This window comes from Drosophila sulfurigaster, chromosome 3 (genome assembly GCF_023558435.1).
Source record: "Drosophila sulfurigaster albostrigata strain 15112-1811.04 chromosome 3, ASM2355843v2, whole genome shotgun sequence".
Lineage (NCBI taxonomy): Eukaryota > Metazoa > Arthropoda > Insecta > Diptera > Drosophilidae > Drosophila > Drosophila sulfurigaster.
In genome coordinates, this window is record NC_084883.1 from 45,232,204 (window position 1) to 45,254,271 (window position 22,068).

At 34.9% G+C, this 22,068-nt stretch overlaps 1 protein-coding gene across 2 annotated transcripts in view; it reads left to right on the forward strand.

The window, feature by feature from the left end:
• Positions 1 to 492: 492 nt before the first annotated feature.
• LOC133843278 (uncharacterized) overlaps positions 493 to 22,068 on the forward strand; it is a 91,037-nt gene continuing 69,461 nt past the window's right edge. For both annotated transcript variants that reach the window (XM_062276743.1, XM_062276744.1), the window contains exon 1: positions 493 to 1,157. The gene's annotated coding sequence lies outside the window, so the exon portion shown is untranslated. The remainder of the gene's footprint in view (positions 1,158 to 22,068) is intronic.

Consider the following 22,068-nt stretch of genomic DNA (forward strand, 5'->3'; position numbering starts at 1 on the left):
CAACATTGTAAACTAATCAAAAACAAAAAAAAAAGGTCTCCATCTCCAAGTTCGGCTGGATAAAACAATAAATTTCTAAAATATAACCACTAAATTGCATAGCACACACAACACAATTCGTATGTTGTGTGTTGCCCTCTCGCTCTCGCTTAAGCGCACGCTGGTCTGGCAGCATAATTGAGTAATTAAACAAATTGCGCTCAAACTCAGAAAAACGAAACCTGTTTGCACTCGTCGTCGGCACTCAGCCAAACAGGTTACCCACACAACAACAGTGTGTGAGCTCAATGAACGGAACGTTGTGGGAAACGTTTTGGCAATCGAAACGAACTGGAAAGCAATCAGACGGGTTCGTCGTTGCGTTGTGTTCGACATGCAACGTGTTGCGTGTTCGCGTTCGCTGCACGCTGAACGCAACCAAAACGTTCGAGTGACAAAGTAGCAGCAGTGAGTGCAACGATGCTTGAGTGAAACGACGCGCTGCGTTTGCGAGTCAGTCGATTTTTAGCGTTCGTACGACAAAATTCGCCGCGGCCGCACGTTCTGTTCTTTCGCATTTCGTTCGTCGTTCGCATAAGACGAGATAAATTTCAAAACACACACACGCAAATATCAAATGCGAAAAACCAAACTCTAAATTTGATCGGCAAAAAAATTAAATAAAAAGTCAAATTATTGCGTAGAAATTTTGTGTTGTGCCCCCAAATAGTGCCTCAAAAAAGTCAACAGCTGTCTGTTTTACACAATTAAAAATAAAATAACAAATTTACAGTTATTACAAATACACACACACACAAACACACGCATACAAATAGATAACAAAATTGATCAAGTGCCAAAAAGCAACAAGTTCAAGTTTGTGCAGCAAAAATTTTGCAAATTTCTCAGTGCAATTATTCACCCAACAACAACAAAAAGTGCAAAAAAAATTAATACAAATTTTAATTACAAAAAAAGCAAATTTCGCTGTTAATTTGTTGAAATAAAAATAAATTGTTTTCGAGGAAGAAAGGCAAAGGAAAAGTTTTCCCGCTGTGACGCCTGCGCAGCTGCAAAATTCTAATTGGATAAATTTTTTTGCGGCACGCCGCCAAAACAGGAAACGGAAGCGGCTGCACGCCATTTGTAATACCGCAACATCGAACGCAGCATAAAAGGTAATGCAAAAAAAATATTTAATACAAATAAAAACGAAAAACAAATCCATTGAGATAAAAAGTTTACGCTTTTTTCTGATTTATGTGCAAATATTTCAACTGTAATTACCCAAAAAACAGAAAAAAAAAACAAGAGAGAGATGACAAAGCCATAAGCCGCAAACCTGACCAAATTATGTCAGTCAGTCAGTTTGTCAGCAACAACAAAAACAACAACCAAAATTATGGGAAGCATGACAACAAGTGAGCAATGTTTTGATCTCAAGTGTGCCGCCTTTTTGATACTCTATCCCAAAAGGTGTTAATGGAATGTGGGAACAATTTAGGCAGCCGTCAATCAAAGTCGTTTTGGGAGAGTTCATTTTAGATATTTATTTTATTTAGGCAAATTTGTCTAGTAAAGTCTATAAATGATATATGATAGTAAATTTTAGTATATAATTGTATTTGCAAACAACTTATTTAGTATAAAACAAAATACTAATAACAAAATCCACTTACGATCGATAAGATCATGAAATTTACAATTTTAATATCGAGAAATGTTCTATAATACTTTGCAATTTTAGTACAAAGAAATGTTCTATTATATTTTGCAATTTGTTTGGTAGGAAATGTTTTTATGCAGTTTTGGTATCAAACGTTTTTTACAATTTTTGTTCTAAAAATGTTCTTTTTAATTTTTAATTAATTTTTTTATGCAGTTTTGATATCAAATGTTTTTTGATTCTTTTCGTTCTTTGTGTTCTAAAAAATGTTCTTTTTATTTTTTAATTTTGAGCATTTTTTTCATTTTAAAATGTTTTAGGGTTGAGTAATGTTTTATGAAATTTGAAATTCTAAAGCAATGTGTTTTTATTTTTTGCTGTTTGTATGGTAAGAAATGTTTTTTTTTTATATAAAATTTTGATATGAAATGTTTTATGACATTTTGCAGTTTTGGGTCAAAAAAAGGGCTTAAAATTTTGTAAATTTTTTGTATTATCAAATGTTTTAGTGTTAAGAAATGTTCTACGAAACTTACATTTTAATAGTGTATAATAGCCATTTTAGTGCAAATCAATGTTTTATAAGACTTAGCAATTTTTTTAGTGAAAGAACTTCTATAACATATGTAATTTTACAATTTTTATTTTAGAATATGTTCTATAAATTTAGCATTTTTTATGAAAATAAATGTTCTATGAAATTTTAAATTTTCGTGTTGAAAAATGTTTGATGAAATTTGCAATTTTTATGCTAAAATTGTTCTATGAAATTTGTAGCTTTAGTGTAGATAAATTTTCAATGAAATTTATTATTTTAGAGTTAGAAAATATTATGGAATTTTCAAAATAATTTATATTTTAAAGTTTCGAATAATTGAGTTTTTGCGAATTGCAAACTTAGTTGTGTTTAAGTCGATGATGTCCACTTCATAATAATTATGTATCTTGCAAAATGATGCCCTGTGAAATTCTTCTGCTAAGATTAACAATTTTCAATAATTTATATCTCAGTTATTGAAAATGTTTCAGTGCTAACATTTATTAATGAAATTGTAGTTGAAATTTCAATTTTCTAGTTTTCAAATTGCTATTTTCTATTCTTTATCTTTTCCAATATTTGTGCATTAAATTATTTTAACTGTTATATTATTAACTTGTTGTATTTTGCAATATTTATGCATTAAATTAACTGAACTCGATTTGTTCACTTACCATTTACGCTGTCAATCAAAGCAGCTGCAAATTGCAGTTGGAGTCGATTAAAATAATTAGTGCAAAAATCAATAGAATGTGTCACATAAGCAGTGACAATCACTCAAATACCCTAAAATGCAGTGTATAACATGAAATCTAAACGACACTTTGACATTATTTGAAATTTTGCTTTATTGCTTTGCTTTGCTTTGTTTTGCTTTGTGTTTGACTTTGTTTTGATTTGTTTGGCTTTGTTTTTGGTCGTGTTTTGCTTGTGTTTTATCTACACATATCTATCTATCTGCTTATGTTGAATCAGTTTGTTGTTGTTGTTGTGGCTGTGGCTGCTTTTATAATATCCATGATTAAATTTGACAGTTGACAACTTTTCTCGTTGTTGTCTGTCATTTAAATGTGTGTTAATGTTGCACGTGTGTGTGTTTGCATTTTGTTTCAAATTGACAATTCAACTGGCGTTTTACATGCCACGCACACACACACATACACACACATACACACACAAATTATCGACATTGACCTGAAGTATGTGTGTGTGTTGCAAGCTACTTGATGTTGGCATAATAAGCACATTAACTAGAGCAGCAACCAAATGACAACGCATTAGGCCCACTCTACAAGGGCGTGATTTAATGTTCCCCCCCCGTCCCACTTTGGCTTTACATTTTAGATATTCAAGTCATGACAATAGCCTCTCAAAATAGGAATTTTAATTCACAACAGGATCGTGATGTTTCCTGGGTTTCCATATGAAATGCAAACTCAAGCGATTTTTATTAAAAGTGTGTGGGAAACTGATTACATTCGTTGACTTATGCTGATCTATTATAATTTTAATGTTATGCAATAAAACAGTCTTAGTTTAGTAAAATCATATTGAGCACAAAGTGTTTTTAAACTAATAAAATCAGAATGTATATATCTTACCTTTCTAGCTTAAATTTTAGTATTTTGAAATTCGAAAATTTAAATTTTGTGATGCAATAATCAGAATTTCTTCTTATTCGAAATTTAAGCATAAAATGAATTTTGCCTAATATTGAAAGATACAAAATACTTTAAAATTTAAAGATATTCCCGTTCTAGTTTATACTTTAGCGTTGATCTGATAAAATGATTAAGTTATGCAATAAAATATTTATAATTCCTTCTTCGTCAGTTTACTGAAATTTGTCGAATATTTGGAGACTAGTTAAACTAAATGAAATAAAGCAAAAACACATAAACTAATAGAAAAACTTATTAAAACTATCATATTTTAGAGATATTTATATTTTAATTTTATTTACAAATCGAAGTTGAAATTTCCATATTTAATTAGAATTTTGTTAATAAATTATCAATGTTGTCGAATGTTTTCACAATTCTTTAGCTTAATATAATAAAATAAGAACAATAAAGAAATAATAATCAAGTGAATTTATAGATATTTCATTTATACCTTAAAATGAATTTTAAATCAAAGTTGAAATTTCTCATCACTTAACCAACTTAGATAAACCTTATTTAATTAGAATTTTGTTAATGGATTATCATGTCTGTCGAATGTTTTCAAACTTATTTAGCTAAATATAATAAAATAAGAACAATAAAGAAATAATAATCAAGTGAATTGATAGATATTTAAGTTTTAATTTATACCTTAAAATGAATTTTAAATCAAAGTTGAAATTTCTCATCACTTTACAAACTTGCATAAACCTTATTTAATTAGAATTTGTGTAATTGATTGCCAATGTAAGCATTGCATAAGTTTGTTGAATATTGCATAATATATGTAGAACAATATCAAATTGTAAGTAGCAGCAAGTTTAGTGCACAAAATAATAAACAATTTTCGTTATCATTGCATTGTTAAACTAAGCAAAGGCAGCTTAAAGCCAACAGCTGTAACAGAGATACGCAAAAGTCAACTATTATATTTTATTATCAGAGCATTATAATGATTGGCCAAACATACAGCTGAGGCTTAAGGCCAAAAACAAGAAGCAAGCAACAGAAGCCAGAAAAGATGAAATGAACTTTTGGCAAACACATTTCTCGTTGTTGTTGTTGTTCGTTGTTGTTTGTTGTGTTCGTAAGAGACATGCATATTAATTAGATTTGCAGCTCATGTTCATGTGGCCTTGTAAGAGACAGAGAGAGGAAGAGAGAGATAGAACGATAGAGCTAAGCTTCCTCGTTACAGAGCACAACAATAATGATGTTGTAGCTGTGATAGTGATAGTGTAATATGGCTGAAGGCACGTGCCAATTGCATTAGCATTAAGCTACTTTGACAAAAGTTGCCAGCAGCAGCAGCAGCAGCTGCAAGCATATTAAGTATACGCACTGTGCTCAACTTTCAATTAGCAGACGAGACAAACTCAACTCTCAGCTGACTGCCAAGCAATTGAGGAAGTTCAGCTGAGAGTTTGTGTTGTATAAAAATAGACTGGCAACAGCATAGATAACAAATGCCAATAGAAATCTGTAATTAAAAGCATGACAATAGTAGTTGCAAGCAGAGAGAGAGAAGGAGAGATAGAGGCTGAAGAGAGCTGCCACAGTCAGACACTAAGCACCCCTTCGTTTTAAGCCAGACATCAAGATCTCTCGTTTGGCCAAACAAAGGTGTCTGCCTCCATCTGTCTGTCTGTCTGTCTGTCTGTCTGGCTACTTAACAGCTCCCTCTTCATTTCATTCATGAATATGTTTTGTTTTTGCGATTTTTTTTTTTGTGTTTAGAATTTGTACACATGTGGGTTGCATGCAGAATCCATCCCTTGGTTTTGGCCACTTCCATGTGTCCATTGTGGGGGGTCGTCTCAAGTTCAAGTGCAGCTTGTGTGTTGAGGCTTCCTTCCTTGGTTGGCCGTCGTCTAGACGAGACTTGCGCTTGCCCCAGACAAGAGCTCAGAGTTCAAGAAATTGTCGAGCTAGAAAAAGAACGTTTTGCAATTTGAATAAACATTAGAGAGACAGCGAATGGCAAAGACACTGGAGACAGAGATAGAGATAGAGAGAGCGATAGCGGCCTGACAGAGTGAGAATTATAATGGCGATGTGGTCATAAATTAAGAGTCGCAGCATAAGAAATACCAACAAGTAAGAAAGCTGCACACTCGACTGTGAGATACCTGGTAACCATTTTTAATAAAAGCAAAATAGTGCGGTATTCATTTTAAAATATACCAAATTAATATACCACAAAAATACTAAAATATATACCAGTGACTATACTTGGTATGTTGATATAGTACGTACTGGGGGTATTAATTTAAAAATATACCATATTCATATACCGCAAAAATACTAAAATATATACCAAAGGATATACTTGGTATGTTGATATAATACTTACTTGGGGTATTCATTTTAAAATATACCATATTCATATACCGCAAAAATACTAAAATATATACCAAAAACTATATTTGGTATGTTGATATAGTATTTACTATTTTCAAAATATATCATAAATTGCTAACCATTTTAAATTAAAGCAAATTGGTGCGGTATTTATTTAAATATACCGAATTAATATACCACAAAAATACTAAAATATATACCAAAGGCTATATTTGGCATGTTGATATATTACTTATTACTTTTAAAATATACCATAAAGTGTAAATATACCGAATTAATATACCGAAAAAATACTAAATATAAAAAGGCTATATTTGGTATGTTGAAATAGTACATACTACTTTCATAATACTATATTTTTATGAAATACTTTTGTATGAGCAAAAAGCCTCTTAGTTGCTTTGACTGACAATTTGGCATATACTGCACTGTAAAGTATATTTAAAATGTAATAGTATAGTATATAGTATATACTGAAGCTCGATTTCTCCTTCTGTGTGTTCGTGGAGTCACAAATTTATAATACCCTTCTACACTCCATTGGTGGCGGGTATAAAAAGAAGCCGACCAAATAAATATAAATAGCTAAGAGATACACATATGTACACACAACGAGCTACAGATAGATAGATAGAGATACAGATACAGATATCTGTAGCTATATGCATATTGAATTAAAACAGCCCATCGACTGAGACATCAACGAGTTCGCTTCATAGAGAACGCGGCTAATTTGAATTAAACGAGACAAAGAGTCAAAGCCGAAGCAGCTTCTTTCCCACTTTGTCAGCTTAGAGATTAGTTCTTCAGACAGCTTCAGTTGTTGTATGTGCTACGTGCTGCCTGCTACGTGTTGCAAATATATTTTGAAAATCTAAAAATTTCTGTGACGGAAGTCGCAAAAAAAAAACCGAAAACGAAAAAAAATAAATACAAATAATATGCTCTGAAGTTCGTGCGCTTCATATGGAAGAACTTAGGCTTAAAGGGCGATTGGCAACGGTTTCAACGGTTTTCTTAGCTCTGCTTTTGGCCTCTTATCGTTGTTGGCCTTGTGCTTGTTTTTTGTTGTTTCATTTTATTTGCTTTATGTAATGTTTAAGCTTGTTGCATTTTTGTTGCTATCAACGCATCAAAACTTTTGCCGGAAAAACAAAGTTGGCCAAAAGAAAAGTTTTGCGCTTGATTTTTAGTTTTTTTTGTCAGCACGTTTTAGTTGCGCTGAATGTGATCACGCAACAACTAAATTAAACAATTGCTGATTGTTTTTAATTGCGAATTTAAAGCATTTTTATTACAACTGTTGAGAATTACATTGTCAATTTGGCATTTATTGTTAGACAGTATTTATTTAAGTTGAAGTTTTTGATAGTGAAGAACACTTTGAAAATAAATAAGGCATGAATTTAATAGCCATTGATATTTAAAAAAAAAATCAGAGAAAAGACAACACTCTTTTTAAATAAACTAAGCACAATTTTAGAAGCTAAAAAGAAAAAAAAAGAAAATTTAGGAAAATAGACAGATCTTCTAAATTAATAAAGATTGATTTTCAGAGCCTTTAAATATAATGATTAAAGAAAAAACTGCTTAGGAATTAAAGTATGTAATTGTCACAATTCCTCAATATATTTCAATAATAACTTGTCTAACTTCAAATTATATTAAGATCAGATAATTATAAAGTTCTTTATATATTTATTGTTAATATTAATATTTCTTATACAGTTTTCATATGAAATAGAAAACGCTTTTAAATAACTTTAAATTTATATATACATTTGTATTAACAGTTTTTTGTATAATTTTCAAGTCATATTTTTCATATTAAATAGAAAACTTTTAGATATTTTTAATTTTTTTATATAAATTTATATTAAACTTTGTTATATACTTTTCATATCAAAAAAGGAAAAGTTTTTACATAATTAAATGCCTTTTAATTATTATAATTAACATTTCCTGTAAACTTTATAAGAAATAGAAAATGTTTGCACATAACTAAAAATAAAGAATAATTATTATGAATTAATATTTAATATAAACTTTTATTATGAAATACATTTCTTATGGCAAAAGTTTTCACATAATAAAAAAATCCAATTAACAGTTAACTCTCATACTTCAATTGAGTAGATTAATGCTGTAGATAAATTATTAGCTTATATTTAAATTGAATACGTTCAAACTACAAAACTTTTAATTGATTTTTAGTTGAATCAATTGATAATAATATCATGGCATTATTTAACGACAACAAACGAAAACTATTAACATAATAAAAATAGAATAAAAACGTTTGTTTGAAACACTTTGTGATAATTCGTGTCTGATTCATGACTAGATATCACTTGTAATGCTTAAATAAATACAATATGCGTTCCCACAGTCGGTGGAGTTATGCAAATTATCGGGGTTTTATCTAATCTTGGAAAGAAAAAAGAGGGACAACCACTTTGGATCAAAGGCGCAATTTTACTATAAAGTATGTTCTGTAGTTGCTGCCAATATTGGAGCAGAAACAGAAACAGGCAACAGACCATGGCCACAGATACGTACGCTTGAAGAGCGGTAGAACAGCAAACAGAGCGAGAAAGAAGTACGAAAAGGGAGAGGGAGAAAGAGAGGGAGACGGACTTTGATATGGGCTGGTGATGAGCTCTAATTTCGAAATTATACAAAATTATTGCCGACTCCAAAGAGCTGAAAGAAGGAGTAGGTGAAAGAGGAGGAGGAAGAGAATTAGTGGGAGCAAGAGGAGGCGGAAGAAGCGAAGAAGTAGTAGGAGAATGAAGAGGAGGAAGAGCAAAGGTGGTGCAAGAGCTGGAAGAAGAGAAGAGGAGTTGGCAGCGGAGGAAGAAGAGTAGAAGAAGTAGGTGAAAGAGGAGGCAGAGGAAGCGTACGTAAAGTGGGGAAGTGAAACAAAATTGGAGCTAGCAAAGAAGAGGAAGCAGCAGCGAACTGTCTGTTTGGTTTTGAGTTGTGCGTTGTCTTAACTTTTAAATTGTCGTTCAGTTCAGTTCAGTTCGGTTTTTTGCGCTCTCTCGCTGTTGTTGTTGTTGCTTTTATTGTTGTTGGAGTTGTTTGCCATATAACAAGTTAATTTTCATGTAAATTTCTGTTTTGGGCCCGGCTTTTGAGGCCGCGGCAACAACAAGAGCAACAAGAACAACCGGTTAACATAATCACTTAATTTGCTGATTGTGTGCGTGGCTCGTTTTCGGCTCGTAATCGTGGGCGCTGATGATGATGATGATGATGACGATGATAGAGACGGCAACTAAAATAGCTATTCAAATGAAAATATAATATGTTCAATCTCCAGAAAGAGGGAAAAATGTGTATTCAAAAATCGAAAAAAGTGTCAATATTATTAAGTGATGATGTTCAATATGTTTTCAAGTCTGATAAACGAGCTGACACACAATAAAGCAAACAAACAAAAAGAAGAGGCACACAATAAAACAACAAAACAAAAAATCCGAAAAGAAAAGAATGTTAAAGCTGCCCTCTAAGCCAAGTTGATAAATTATATGTGTATTTATGTTGCTACCAGAAAATAATTTAGCAAAGCAAGAAAAAGAAACAAAAAAACTAAAACCGGCAGCAACAAGGGCAAAAAATGTGTAGAATAAATAACAAACTTGCTAAAACAAAAAAGAAAACACACAAAAAAACATTTGGCAAGCAAACACAAAACAACAACACAAAACACACATGGAAGTAGAAGAAGAAACGAAAAAAAAACATCAGAAATTGAAACAAATGCTGAGTTATTAGCACAGCTCTGCACTGACTGCAACGCCAGCAGCGACGCCGGCAGAGAGTGCAGACTGCAGACAGCGGTGACGGCGACAGCGACGGCGACGTCTTCGTGGGCAGCGCGTGGGGTCAGCAGTTGAAGGCGGGCGGACGAACTAAAAACTAAAACGAAAACTGCGATTGCGACTGCGTTTCGGTTTCTTTGTTATGGTTTTTATTTTCATTTGCTTTTTTATGCTGTTTATTCATGACAACAACAACCACAACAGCTACAGCAACATCGGCAGCAGCAACAAATGGGAAAGCTTGCAAAAATAGCAACACGTGAAAACCGCAATGCAAAAAGAAATGCTCTGCGGCAACAACAAACACACACAGCAGCAGCAACAACAACAATAACATCGGCAACTGCAGCAAAAAAGAATCTCTTGAAAATGACGAAAATAAAAACTAAAATGCAGCCCCACTCACCCAGAACATTAACTTCCATGTATTGCACCACAACAAGCGCACAAGTTGCGAGGGTGGCTTCAAAAAGTCATCAAAAAAGTCAATTCCATTTTACTCTAGTAGCAAAAAACAAGAAAAATTTACACTGACGAGCAAAGCTGTAACTCGAGTTTAAAACTCTAACTTCAAAGTTTTGTATCTTCTGTTCTAATTTATGAATCCTAAAAATCTTAGTCTTCTTTTGTTGCTATATTCACACACTATTTACTAAATTTCATAAAAATTAGAATGCTTTTAAGAAAATAATACTTTTGAGCTGCTAGATGGGAAAAGTGATTAATTGTATTGGATTTTCTGACATTGTCTTAAATAGAATAGATGAAAAATTTCAATAAAGAAACATTTTAGTACATAATACACATTTTATATTTAAAAATAAACGTTAGCTTTATAGCTTTATACATTATATTATCATTTATAAACATGCTATGAATTTTCTTTAAAACCTAAGTTTCTGCAAATGCCAGTTTCTGCATACTTTTTTAACCCAAAGCCAAGGCGTTGTTTATATCAAAAAAAAATGGAGAAAACTTGATGACGATATGTAATATGTGGATGTCTTTTCTTTTACTTAATCTGATATTTATTTTTTAAAAGAGTGTAATTTTCATTTTTTTTTAAATAATAAGCCAATAAAACATACATTTTCATTTCAATTAAATAGTTTTTAAGCTTCGATTGTAATATCTGGAATATTCGAGTTTCATTAAATTTTACTTTATTTAATGTATGTTAGATGGTATTTTGGCATTTGAGCTGACTTCGGGGTAAATGCCAATTTATGTCTATGTTAGGGACCTAGGAACTAGTTAATGAAAGGACAAATAGGCAATACATTAATGAGACTTTACTTTATTTAATTTGAAATTACAGTTTAGAGTTAATTTTACATAGTTACAAAACTGAGCTGTCACAACTTTCATTGCCACCCTCGCTTGTCTAAGGCTGTCTGTGTGTCTAGCTGGCTGACTGCGCTGCATCGCGTTGCGTTGCGTTGAGTCGCCTCAGCATTGCGTTCGCTGTCTGCGCATAGTATGTGTAACCATGCATTTATGATGATTTTAAGCTCGCCAAGCATCATCAAGCAAGCCAGAGAAGAGTTGAGCTGAGCAGAGCAGAGCGACTAACCCGGCCAAACGGAGCCAACGAACGGATCCGAAGGAGCGTTAAAGCAGCTTTAACTATAAATAAAACCGAAAGGCAACAATGGTCGAGAGTGAGTGAGAGAGAGAGGACTATGGAGAGAGAAAGAGAGGGCGGTACAAACACAGAGTACACATGTGAATGCATCAAAAGTTGCACTGAAACTGAGGCAGGCAGAGAGATGAGAGAGAGAGAGATATTGCTGTGTGGCAGTGTGGCAAGCAAGCAACAGAATAACACGCAGCAAAAAACAACGCAAAATAATAATACAAATAACTATAGATGCATAGATACGAGCGATAGTTAGATGGATGTGGATGTGGATGAGGCTAAAGTTGGGGATGGATGGAGATGGAGATGGAGGATGTTGCAGCCGTTGGCAACATCGTCATCATCATCTTTGTTGCTGTTGTTGCTTGGCGATCGCGAGGCCGTTGCCATAATTGTTTAGTTAGCTTCGCCCTAGCCTTGGCCCACCTGAGCAGCAGCCACAGCTTTGCTGCTCTTTTGTGCAGTCATGTGCAGCCAAGTCAATAAGCGGTTGGGGCCAAAAACGCCAACGCCAACATTGGCCCAAGACGAGACACAGAGCATCGAGAGGAAGAACTACGAGAAACGATTCCCTTTGGCTTAGAGCCATGGCTAAAACCTGATTATGAGTGGCCCCAACATGTTGTGTATTCTAACACGCTGCGGACGCGTCGTCTCCACTTCGATCTGGGCAAACAAAATGCGTCTTTAATGCAAACATGCATCAGGCAACATGCAGCAGCAGCTTCCTTTGATGTTGCTTATTGGCTTCATGGACAAACATTGGAAAGGGAAGGAGGCAAGTGCTGGAGGGAGGGGGAAAAGCTTGTTGCATGTGCGTACAAAACTTTAAACAGGAATTTTAACAACTTGCTTTGTACTTTGCTTGTTGCTCGAACACAACAACAACAGCAGCAACAACAATAACAACAACGAGCCACAACAACTGATTTATAAAGAAAATTTCTATGCGTCGTCGACGTCGTCGCTGCTGTTGCTGCTGCCTGAGCCCAAAAAGGAAATGCATGCCGAGGCCGCAGAGCTCCCAGGTGAGCAGCAGCATCAGCAGAGGAGTGAAGAGAATTGCTGCTGCGTCTGCATGCCAAACAACGTGCCAACAATGACGGCGACGAGCGCTGCCAATTAGAAGATTTCATATTTCTTCTTTTTTTATTATTTATTTATATTGTACTAAGACCACAATGCAATTCAATTAGACAGACAACAGCAGCAGCAGCAAGCTAAATGAGTGACTGACAGTTAGACAAAGGTTAAAGGTGAGCTTCAAATTGTAGCCTTAAATGAAAATAGTGTAAATCCTTTTAGAGAAATAAGAATGCAAGTTGTCAGTTACGTAGCAGGCAGCTATAGCTGAACGGTTTGAAAACTTTCGGCATTTGACACATTGCATTGTTAATTTTTAAAACTCTAAAAAAAGACAGACATAAATCAGCAGCAACTATGTTGCTCAAAAATAAACGCTTCGAATTGTGACCTTAAATGAAAATAGTGCAAATCCTTTTAGAGAAACAAAACTGTAAGCCAACAGTTGCGTAGCAGGCAGCTATACAACAATTTAGAGAATTTGAAAAAAAAAGTATTGTGATTTTCAAATAGTTTTATTTTAAAACTAGTACAAATAAACATTGAAATTAACAACTATCACAAGTCATAGATTGTGCTGAAATAAACAGCTTTCAATTGTAACCTTAACTGAAATTTGTGGAGATTGTTTTAATGAATAAATGATAGGTTGCGTAGCAGTCAGATAAAGAAGCAAAGCAGTTTCACAGCAAGCAGCTGCTCAGCAGATCTGATTAGAGGAATTACGTAAAGCTGAAAGCTGTAGCCAAGAAGTTAACTTTTAGAACTGATACATTAAAATATGGCTCATTAATATTAACAGCAATTAGTACAAGTCAAAGATTTTACTGAAATACACAGCTCCCAAATGTAAACTTGCATAAGTTGCATAGCAAGCAGCTAGGCAAAGCTAATCAAGGGAATGCTAATAGCTGACAAAGTTTGAAACAACATCTAAATAGCTAACATTTAAAACAAACAAAAAATATGTTATATTTAAATAAGCAGCAACTTTTAAAAGTCAAAGAATAATTAGCTTAAATTTGTTACCTTAGAAAAGAACAATTCAAATACTTTTGAGGCCATCACAATTCATGCGGAGTTTCATAGCAAGCAGAGCTGTTTTATAGCAAGTAGCTAGATGTAACTGGCCACCCTGACAGTTTTGAAGAATACTAAATAGATACTGAGTTTCATAGCAAGCAGAGCTGTTTTATAGCAAGTAGCTTTAAGTAATTGGCCACCCTGACAGCTTTTGTCCTAGTTGCTGCTAAATTGCTAGCATTTAAAACTAGTAAAAATACGAATTTAAATTAACAGCAAGCAAACTTGGCGTAAATGTCAAAGTGATTTTTCGAAGCAGTCAGCTTTTGTTGGTTTGCGCAAGTTCTACGCATTTTGGTGAGTTTTAATGAGTTTGTGTTTTATGTGTGGTTTGCCCTCCAACCCACAGCTGACCCCACAGATCACACAGCGCCTGCGCTATAGACAATTTTATGGGTTATAAAATATGATAGTGTCGGTTTTTTAGTTGTTGTTGTTTCAGTTGGGTTGTGTTTTTTTTTATAACCTGTCTGCTGGTTGCGCTTGTTGCTGCATGGAAGCTCATTAGTAGTGGCTGCATGGCGCTGTTGATGAGCTTTATGAGCGAACATCCATCACAAGGCAAGCATATTTTGTCTGTCATATAAAATGGATGAGGTCAAAGTTGATAGTAGTCGAGAGTGACGGCGTCATCAAAAGGCCAACGTCAGCTGTTGCCAAAAAAACGAGAAATAAATAACGAAATTTGTAGATTATGACAATAATTATATGCAAAGAGTGGACAAAACAAAGAGACGGGGGCTGTCTCTTTAAGTTGTGTGGCAAGCGGCAACATGTTGCGTTATCGCGATAATTAACAAAAGTTGAAGAGTCGCCCCCAGCGATGCCAAATTTGCCGACATTGCCGCACCGGGTGGTCAGCGTTTTGGCTTAAAAGCCAACAACAGAATCGTTTATATCTTTGCCCATTAAAAAGTGCGACTTGCAGCAAACATTTTAATTATGGATGCGATGCGATGCGATGCGAAAATGAAAGACGCACGCAATAAATTATGAATGCGAAAAAATAACAAACTGTAAACTGTAAAAGAAGGTCAGGGTTGAAACTCGGCCAAAAACATAAAACAAAAAAAAAAAAATGTTGTCGATGTTGCCATTAAAATTGCATTACAAGCTAACGACAGCCCAACTGACAGCTGTTCATATGTATATAGTATTCATAATATTCGTACTTCTTTGTTGTGGCATCCACATCAAAGTCACGTCGCTGCCTCTTGTTACACATTTCTCATACTCATTATTGTTGACACGATCCGATTGAAAAGTGTTTGCTCATTACTTTTGGCCATTGAGATGTTAAGCTATCGTAAATGCTTCTTGTTGACTTTGACTCAGTTTGAAGTGATGACACATCATCGACATCGACATCGACAACGCAGTGCGTAACTCGTCGACTCCTTTTACTTTGCCCCAAAACGTGGCACAGTTTCGGTTTCTGAGCAGTAGCCAAGTTGGAGGTAAATACGCAAAAGAAAACAACTTAATAAATTGCTCATTTGTTTGGCTATGATTATGCAAATCGCTATTTTCTGCAGAATTTTAGTTAATCTGTTTGTTTTGCGTTGTGAGAAATGATTTAATTATTGTTTTTGTACAATATCTCTTTTACACAGAAGCTGGCTTAATAAAGATATTAGGCTCTTGAAACTTTTATATGATTAATACAGATTTCCTGAAAATACATTAAATCATAGTTGCTCTGAATTATCCAGAATTGGAAATTTTTAATAATAATCTCTACTACTTATAATAATTAATCAATAAATTATAGTTTTTTTTTTGTTAAGAAAACTTTTTAATCAATAACTAATTTGACCCATACACATTTGTTCCTATATTAATGTTGCTCCATAACTACATTTAATTAATTTATTTATTTTCAATAAATAATAAATTTACAACTTATTTTCTTTTTACACATTTTTAAAAATATTTTTCACATTTTCTCAAGTTATTGAGCAAAAATTCTTCGTATTGTTCTTAAATTCCTATAAATTAAGTTATTGATAGATTAAAGTCACGCCTTAAGTCTCATAGCAAGAAATTATGCAGCACATAGCAAGCAGCTTTTGTTTGTCAGGCTGGTTACCTTCACAATTATTGTCTGCTAGCTGTCACAATCGTGCTCTACAAATAAATACAAAATAAATAATAAACATTAAACAATAGGCATAACAATAAATGCCACAAGTTGCGGTTCTTGCAAATAAATCCAAACCGCTAAGTGCAACAACAACAACAACGAGAAAGAGAACGAGAACTGAGACTTTTGACAGCTGACAGCTGAAAAAAAAGCCAATCGCACAGTTGCAGGTTGCCTCAATGCAGGCGGCGGCGGTGGCGGCATTCGTGCAGTTTGCTCCACTGTCTGGCTGTCGCAAAGTGTCCCAACTGCCCAATGCCCATTCGCCCATTGATCAGACCCCTGGGTCCAGAAGTTGGAGACAGAGGGGACAAAGAGACACCTGTGCTGTGCGCTGCAATCGCAGAGTGCAAAACGTGTTCGGCGTGACGGCAACAATAGGCAGACATGACCTTTGTGCGAGTGTATTGGCTGCACACACACACAGACACACAAACACACATTTGCACAGTGGAGACTTTTGTTATGGCTACGACGACCCCCAATGCAAGTGAAACACACCCACCCAAATAGACAGAGAGGGAGAGTGGAGAGCAGCATGAAGAGTGTGAGAGTAGCGTGATGAGCGGGAGAGTACAGCAAAGAGTGGGAGAGTAGAGTAAGGAGTGTTAGGTAGAGAGTCAACTGAAGAGTGGGAGAGTAGAGTAAGGAGTGCTAGGTGGAGAGTAAAGTAAAGCATGAGAGAAGGAGACAAGAGTGAAGAGTGTAGCATACTAAATAAGTTTGCAAGCGAAAGAGCGAGACACAAATAGAGTGCATTGCTCATCAAATTCTCGCATGTTGCCTGTCAAACCGCAGTGACAAACACACGCACACGCGGGGCCAACAACGAAGACGTTGACATTGTGGCATCTGCAGCTGCTTTGGCTTCCCCTCTGTGTCCCCCCCTTTATCCCTCCCCCTTCTGCTTGTAATTCCTTTGAAAAAATACCATGGAACTCAACTGCTTGGCGCAGCTCTTGTTTGTTTTTGCGCGCCTAGCCATAATGTTTTTATGATGACCCACGGCACCGCACAGAGCATCAGCATCAGCTGCAGCATCAGTGGAGCCTCCTGTTGCAGGCACCCCCTCCACTCCCCTTGTACTTTCTGTCTACGCTTTAATCCGCTGCAAGTTGTCTTTATTTTTGCGCAGCTCGCCGCAATTAGCTGCATTGCTATTCTTGGGTAGCGACACACAAATGCAAGTGTGGCAAGTGTGGGCAGCCAGCCTGTGGCAGACACTGTGGCATGGCATAAAATTTAATTGAAAAGGAAAAAGAAAAAAATGTGGATAAAAATTATGCGCAGAAATGCAATGAAATTTGAGCATCGATTGTGGGTCAGAAGCGAGCTGCATTCGCATCGACAGCTGCCCCCAAAAAACAGGCTCCAGCAACCACTTAGCAGCAGCTGCATCACCACCATGCAACACCATCATCATTATCACCACCAGGTAGCATCCAAGTCGCAGTCGAAGTCGGAGTCCAGAGCGCAATCCATTTCAATTGCCGCGACGCGTTTAAGATTACGCAAGCGATTAGCGAGGCAGCTGGAAAATGCTGCTGCTTCGGTTGTTGCCGCACGCGTCTGCTGCATGCCCCAAAGTCTTGGATACTAGCAGGCAAAAAACTTGTTTATTAGATGCTCCTTATATTCTATAATACAATCTGCGGCACGTGCCCCCTAAAATAGCTGCCTCAAATAGCGGCACGTACGGCGAAATTCCAACTTCTTTGCAAAATTCGCGCTTCTCTTGAAAATCATAATTATAAATTCACGAAAATAATTAAAAATCAATGTTACAAAAATTGTCATTGTCGCAAGCGTTGCGCAAACTCTGCAAATTTTCGCTCAGACAATTTTCAATTTTTCTTCTTTTTGTTCTTTGTATACTCTATATTTTTTTTTATGTTCTTTTGCGCTTTTCGCATTGACTCAGCAAAGAGAAAGAAAATGTCGTGTTAGCTGAACAAAACTTAACGAAGGGAAACTTTTAATTTATTAATCAGTGCATAAAATGACAAATTGTCAATAGAAATGACTCACAGACAGTGCAAGGGAGATGGCACATAGTCAGAGAGTTGGTGTGCGTGCGTGAGTGTGGGAGGGAGATGGCAACACAACAACAATGTGGCGTGGGTCGCAGCTGCTCTTTGCTGCAATCAACTGAGCTCAGCGCAACTCAGCTCGAGATGCAGACACAACGCAAACAAAATGCAAAAGCTAACAACTAAAGAAGTCAGCAGAATGTGTTGCTCAACTAGAAAATACCCTGTGTAAATTGAGGAGGTAGAAAGGAGAAGAAGAACCATTTGTATGGGCGAATTTGGTATAGATAATTCCTAATAACTTTTTTAATTGCTATTGTAAAAAGACGTTTCAGGGACAATTTTGTACTATTATACTTTTTTATCATTTAAAAACATGTCTAATTGATCATTGTCAATATATGGGAATGTTCTTTCTATTATTATGTTAAACAAAATTTATTTCTATTAATATTTTCATTTTTCTGTTTTTCTTAAGAAAAAATATATATTTTTTCTATAAATATTGTTTTTCTATTTTTCTGAAGAACAAATAAGGCTCATTCTATTAATATTTTTTTCCTGTTTTTTTTTTTTTTAAGATGTTTATTTAATTTTAGAAAACTCTTAAAAGCTCTTAATGCGAATCTTTGAATGTTTTTTTTTTTCTTTAGGAAAATATTTTAAATTAATGAACTATCAAAAGGTTCCTCCTATTTAAATGTTTTAAAGGCTTTTTTGAATTCTTATAATATTAGCATATATTTTTTTTTTGTTTTCTTAATATACATACATATGTATATCTTAGTTTTTTTTTTTTTGTTCTTTAGTGTCGATAATTAAAGGCCCTATAAATATTTTAACTTATGTGCTATGGAGTGCTTATAGTTTATCTTTTGTCAAAAAAATTCTAGAAAATCCGCTTTAAATTAAAAAATACTTCTACATTTTATTAAATCAATTTGTCTAATTTCAAGAAAAGTTCAAATTAGCCTTCTGTTTTAAAATGTTTCCCAACTGTGAATAGTTTTATGTACTTAAAAAGTTTATAGTAAAACATTCCACAATTTATAAAGTTAACTACTTTAGTATTTTCAATGACACAGAATTCATAAATTCCAGTTTATTTCTCTTATGTGAGCTTCAGGTGAAACTTAAATAATTAAAACCATAAGAGCATAGAATTATATATATTTATGATGTATAATTACAGTAGTTGTTTACAGCAGCAGCTGCATACCCTATAAAGTTTCTAGTCTAAACTAGAGTTACGATCTTTACTTGAGGGCAATCATAAACTACGCGTTTGTGTCTCACAACAAAAGTTGTGAAGTTTGTGTATGAAAAGAATATAAAAGTATAAAATGAGAAGAGTGCTTCAATATAAAGACAGCTGTAATATATTTTTAATCTCTGTTGCATAGGGTATACTTTATGCTGTATATATGTTAAGTATAAAAAAAGCTAAAACTGCAATTACACACATGCACAGCAGACACATGCGTAAGTGTGTGTGTGTAGTCAAAGTTGACTCTTGACGCATTTTCAAGCGAGCTGCCTGCCCCATGCAACACATCGCGTTGCTGCACTCAGTGTGGGAAAAGTGGGCGTGTCCAATGGGCATTAAACGGTATTTCAACTTTTGCTCAAGCTGCCTTTGCTGCTGTTGATTTCATTACATTTCTGTTGTTGCTTTTTTGCTGCAATTAATTGACAAGCGACCCCAAAAAACAAGTAAAAGAGAAGCGCTTACGAACAGAATCTAAAAGTCAGACAAACAAACAAACAAATGCCAAGAGACAGATAAACAAAAACGCGAGAGCGAAAGAGGTCGACGTCATGTGATGTGAACTTGTCTGCGACCGTCGCTGGGTATCCATATCCTGTCGGGCTTGTCATTAATGGAGCCGCCCTAATCAACCTCGACGCTCGGCTTTGGATACAATGATGACGCGACTCAACTCGACTCAACTCGACTCGACTGTGTCCACACATCTTCATCATTAACTTGGCGGCCTGGCAAATTGATTCATTAGTCAAAGTGACTCTTATTTAGTAAATAAGCCGCAAACACACAGACTACAGACTGAAAGAGCAGAATAACCAAAGGGCGTCATCATCATCATCATCAGGAATTAGACAGGATATAGCAACTAGAAGTAGAGTTAATCCTCAATACGCTGAAGCATCGACATTTGCATTCCCTTTGGCTGCGTTTTGCGAGATTGCGATTGCCAGAGAGTCATTTATCATTTGCTGCATTTGATTTGTTAATTAAATTTGCTATTTATGCTTATTAAGTCTGGCTGGCCATGTCGTGCTCGCATTTCAAATCGGCTAAAACACGCCCAGCATTTGGCTTATAGACCTAGCCCCCAACCGGTTTGTAGCCAATCTCAGACTCAGACTCTGAGACTCTTTGACTCTTTCGGTCTCCCACTGTTATCAACAAATGAGCCGCTTTTGCTCTACGTCTGTCTGTGATTGTGTCACATTTTCTGTTTATTAGCCGAGCCCCATTCTATGGCCATATATTTATGGCAATACTGAAACTATTTTTATAGCTCCACCAGATTTAATGACAAATAAATGTACGCATTAGAGCACTATGAATTGTTTTTTTTTCGCAGCAACTTTAACTTCCTAACTCTCCCGCAGTGCGAGGAGAAAAAAAAAAAAACCTGTTAACCCTTTTGGGGGCATCGTCAACTCTCACTCCCACGCAATAACCGTTCATTGGCCACTTGGCTCGAATTGGTTTTACTTGTGTTTTTTGGCCAATTCCCAGGCGTTGCTTGTCGACCACAACACCAATCTGATATTGGCCAAACTAACCGGCTGCACCCTACGCATTTATGGAAAACAACGCGATATCTTTTTCCTCTCTTATTTTTTTTTGCTTTTTGTTTTTTTGTGGTATTTTTGTTGACCATTTCAGCGGCAGTTAACTCAACACCATGAGGCGACTAATGACTGCTGGAAAAGCGATTGCCTATTGCCAATTGCAAGCGGCACAAAACTAATTAGCAGCTGTTTGTATTTGGCAATTTGCTGCGCTTAGTGAAAGCCCCAAAGAAGAGTTTGTCTTATTTGGGATTCTCTTATATGACAATGCAGTCTTTACTTTCCAACTATTTCTGGCTATATATCATTAGTGAGTTTCTTAGCATTGGCTTAAAGACACATTTTATAGCTCTTCCTAATTAAATAGATTATTTGAGTCGCAAAAAAAAAATAAATCTTGCATTAAAATACACTTTAATTAAAGTGAGAAAATTCTCATAAATTCTTTTTTATAATATTAATAGTTATTCGTAATCCATTTAAATATTTGCCGCATAACATAACAAGAATAACATAAGGAAAGTTGTGAGGAATTCCTGCGGAAAGTTCAGCACTTAAGTTTAGTACTCTTTATTTGAGAGCCTTTCGATATAAGAAAATTCATTATTATATCTTTTTTAATATTTATTAAGAAAAGTTGTGAGGAATGCCTGCGGAAAAGTCTGCATTTAGTTTACTGAGATTTATTTAAGAGCTTTTCAATATTTTTGTATATAGAAAAATACATTTTAAGTCAAGAGAAAGAATCTGTAATAAAGTTTCATTAAAAACTATTCAAAATCTATTAAAATATTTGATGAGTATCAAAAAAATACTCTTAAAACTTTCATGCTTATTCGTTATGTAAACATTTGAGAATCGCATAGAACGGTGATTTAAGGAAAGTTGTGAGGAATGTCTGCGGAAGAGTCAGCATTACGTTTACTGAGATTTATTTAAGAGCTTTTCAATACACTTTAAGTCAAGTAAGCAAATCTGTACTACAGTTTTATTATTCATAATTCATTAAAATATTTTGAAGAGTTTAATAAAAATATTCTCAAAACTTTCATGCTTATTCGCCATGTAAACATTTGAGAATCGCTTAGAAAGGCACTCTGAGGAAAGTTGTGAGGAATGCCTGCGGAAAGGTCGACACTTCAATATGTTCAAGACCTTTTTGAATATTTTTTTTTAACATAAGACAAGCGAACTTTAATCAGCATGGAATGGCGCTGAAAATACCAAAAAAT